We start from the raw sequence: 4,192 nt of genomic DNA on the forward strand, positions 1-4,192 counted from the left end.
AAAAGGAATTCTTGGTACCTTTGTCGAACACTCGTCAGTCTGGATGCTGTTCCCACCGCACTGCTCTTCATAATGCGCACTTTTGTGGCAAAATACTGGTCATGACCTCATTGCGTAATTGCTCCTCCAATCATTGCTTTAAGTCTATCAACTAGACAACTCTTTAACATTCGGCAGCTAACGGAAGTGACTAATTGCAATTGACGAAAGTGCAATTGGCGGAAGTGGCGGACTCCGCGGACATATCGGCCAACAACTGCTGGTTCCCAGCAATACGTCCACTGCCTTCTGAAGCACTCAATAGATGGCTTTGTATAGATCGCAATAGATGGCTTGCTCTGGCTCTCCAATTGTAAAGTATATCAAATTGCCCTTACTTTTCGTATATGCCTCATTCTAGTGCTATTCCGTAATGGCCAATAAGAGTGGCTGTTCCTTTCGCGCCTTTTCGCTCACGCTCTAACCGTCCCGTCCCTCCCACTTTATGTTCCCGTCCTAATTAAACCCGCGAAAGGATATCTCAAGACTACTGCTCTTTCTTTATTTATTTTATGGGCGTGTTTCTTTCCTGGCACTCTTGTATGCCGCTAGCCTTTTTGACCGTGTTACGTTGAAAACATGACAGGAGGAAACCGATGGGCGATCGGCTGCATATCTCGCTAGGCTAGATCCGCCAGCAACCGACAACGCCCTCCTCCTCCTCCTCTTTGACCATGCGGTGTGGATAATGATTGACTGATCATATAAAATTGCATTTTTTTCAGTTGGCGCCGCTGGAGGTTCTCTCTCTTCAAACGTCTAGGTATTCCTGGACCCCATCCAAGCCTCATATGTGGTAACATCTCCGAAATTAAAGCAAAGGTATCTGCGTAGCATACAATTGCGCTGTTGCTTGTTTCAATAGGATTTAATTCACTGGTCGTGAAGGAACGGCTAGCAAGAACGCCTTGGCTAACTTCTCATTTACCACAACATGGCTGGACTGGAGCGGCGCACGGGCGTTTATCCATAAGAAGAAATGCCCGCGCGCCTCTCCAGTCCGGCCATGACAAGATAACAAATCGAACATTCCATTTAAGAGATGTTATTAAGGCGGCGACCCAGCCTGCAACACAGGCTTTTACAAACGCCAGCATGCGCAATATATAAGTCTCTATCGCTAAGCAGTCATTAGTTCAACTATGTACTCGAGCAATCAAATCATTTGAGACGTCTTAACGCATGCAAAAGAGGGAGCAGGGAATGGCAAGGAGGTTGAAAAGATGTGAATTCCTAATTTGATAGCTTGCAGCCGAATGGGGAAACAGTGGTTGAAAAAGAGACCAAGCGATAGAGAGAGATGCGAAATTTCGACAGCTACCATGTACTATGAGTATCTAGGCCAGGAGCTCAAAAAGGTGGCTGACAGTTTTTGTGGCATATTTTTTTTAATTTACTTAATAGGTTTCTTCGAGAGCTACACAGCATGACAGGAGTAAAGCATTGTTGTGTGGCATCCCCTGCCGTCACCATGTCTTCATGCATAATCGCGAAACAACTCTGTTTCAGAATCAGCCATCAAGTTTTTGGTCATATTGGAGGTTGGTATCGACATGTGGTTGCAATCCTGGCGCCAAATCTCCTATAGAAATGACCCGTACATGAGATGTGGCATACCTTCTTTTTCAAATGGCAACGTGTTCTGACAATTTGTACAAAGTGACTCCCCCGCGTTACTACCTTCTTCACCCTCCCGGCCCTTGTAAGACTAAATTGTGGGACTACGGCCCCGGTGTCTGAGTTGGGATTGAGACCCCTGAGCTAGGCTGTGCGAAGATTCAGAGAGTAGCTGTGTATGTTGCATTGTTTGGCATTGAGTCAAGCGCGGTACTACGAGAATCGACGAATGTTTTTTGTCAATTGCTCTGTGCGTGAAGAGGGCTTCCCAATCGGTGCGCCAGGTAGCAGGGTAGCTTCTAGTCCTGCGTAACATCGGCGCTCACGCTCGAGTGAAGATGCCAGTTTCATCCGCCACAGTTACTAGAAGCAACAAAAAGTTACACATTCGGCTCGCCGGCGAAGCAATGAAGGCGATAGCAAAAATACAAATGCTTGTGCAAAGTGAGGCTAGCAGGAAACTCTTTCAGAATTCAGCGTGACATAACTCAACAAAACGCCGGCGTAAGCGTACGCAGCCGCTGCAGTGATGGAAGCAACCTTCGTGTACCTGCTGCTCATAAGCCTAGAGGGCTTATGAGCAGCAGGTACAAACGTGTGTCCCGTCTGCTGGTCCCTGTAAAGGTTAAGCGCGCACGACTGTTTGTGCCAGTGCCACGCAGTTACCCACTCATCCCCCCCCCCCTACAGGCATACACACATTTAACTAAATTGGCGTTTCTCGTGCCGGAAAACAACCCTTGCGTTTTCCCGCCCCCCGCACATGGAACATGCGACGCGCGGGGCGGTGTAATTGACTTGGGCTTCACAAGCCAACTGATTGTGGCGCCGACGCTGACGGAAAACACGCGCCGGGAATATCCATATAATTGCTATAACAGTAGCACGTCTTTCTAATTCAGCGCCACTTCTCCAACATGTCCAAGCCTCTTGTGGCGCTGCGATCGGTAACCGGCAATATGTGGAGGTAAAAGCGCAGCGCATGGCTCCCCAGAAGCGGTGCAGAGGTGGAATGCCCGCTTCCTACTCTAAAGACCCGGGTTTGAGTTCCAGCTATACATGTTTTTTTTTGTGTAACTTTTGTCGTTCCTTTAAACTTCTGTTCCTACGTACTGCCACAAAAAGTCATGCGAATTGTAAAAAAAAAAAAGGAAATTAGAAGAAATTCCATACAAAACGTATTTTCAGCGCTACCACATGGGATTCGTCTGAAACATCAAGAATTGTATGGCCTCCGAGATTCTTTGCGAATGCGAGACTCAGACGCACACATATTCTTCGAAGAACTCAAAGAAATCTTTTATGACACGTCATCGCGCTCAGTAGGCTTCTGCGCAAGTTGTATTGTTCTGCGAAGGGAAGAGAACATAGAAAGACCCCATATTGCAGTCTACCGATCGCAGCACCACAAGCGGCTTTACCCCCTTTGCGCTTCACTTTCGATGCATTAGTGGTGCGGCCGTTCCCAGCACTCCCCTTGATTCTAGAACACTATAGCCAGAGTAAGCGCGCGCAGCGGAATCTATGCTCTCGCGCGCTTCAGCGAAGACAGCGTTTCTGTAACCATGCAGAGCTGGCATGGTCATGCTAATGATTGGCAGGAGCGACACGCCAACCTGTTGATGTGCGCTATGTCGCAAGCAAACGGGAGTTCACGTCGAGGGCGGGTCAAAAACTATCCTGCTCAGCACTTGCACTTACCATGCGGGTTTATCCCCGCGTGTATTGTAATTCGTACTCGTCCTTCATTGCGAATCCTTACATACTGGAGGAAAATGATTTTGCGACTTAACGTGACGACGGACTTTACTCACTGGCAAGAACTGCACGAAATGTGTTTGATCATTGAGACACGTCAACCTCGCCGATGAAACCTACTTGTGAAACGCTGCGCAAAACTAGCATTTTTTGGCGTAGCATCACCACACCGGCCACGCAATCTGAAATCGGACGTCGTCACCGCTGCTGCAACATATGCGACGAGGCTCCTGAATACGGGCCATCGGCCGTTCCTAAAGTGAGAAGAGTATCGCTGGTTGTGCAATGATGACGATAATCAGTATCCAAGGTACAGGGATGGTAAGGCGGGGCCTTAGCGAGAGAGTGCAAAGTAATGCAAAAGTAGGCAAAGTAGAGCGTGGCTTGGCAAGGTTTAAAGGAGTTAAAGGGGCCCTGCAACACTTTTTCAGCATGGTTCGCGAACGCTGCTGATCGGTAGTCGAGGCTCCCGAGAACACGCGAACCAAACATAAACGCGCAGCACGCGGCCTGGGTTTGACAATAAATTCTCAAAATCAGCTAAAATATATTCCTCTTCTCTGGACAAATAACGTTATTGACGCAAAATCACTGCGTCACTGGCACAAGTCCCCCGCCACTGGCTGATAGTGACATGGCCGTGGGGTAGTTTAGTTAACTTTCGTGTTATACCGATTCCTATGACGGAGGGATCAGCCATGCTTTTAGTGGAACGGAGATGAGCTTACTGTCTGTTGTCTACAAACTGGTTACAAAGATAGCAGCTAACAAAATTAGG

This window comes from Rhipicephalus sanguineus, chromosome 3 (genome assembly GCF_013339695.2).
Source record: "Rhipicephalus sanguineus isolate Rsan-2018 chromosome 3, BIME_Rsan_1.4, whole genome shotgun sequence".
NCBI lineage: Eukaryota > Metazoa > Arthropoda > Arachnida > Ixodida > Ixodidae > Rhipicephalus > Rhipicephalus sanguineus.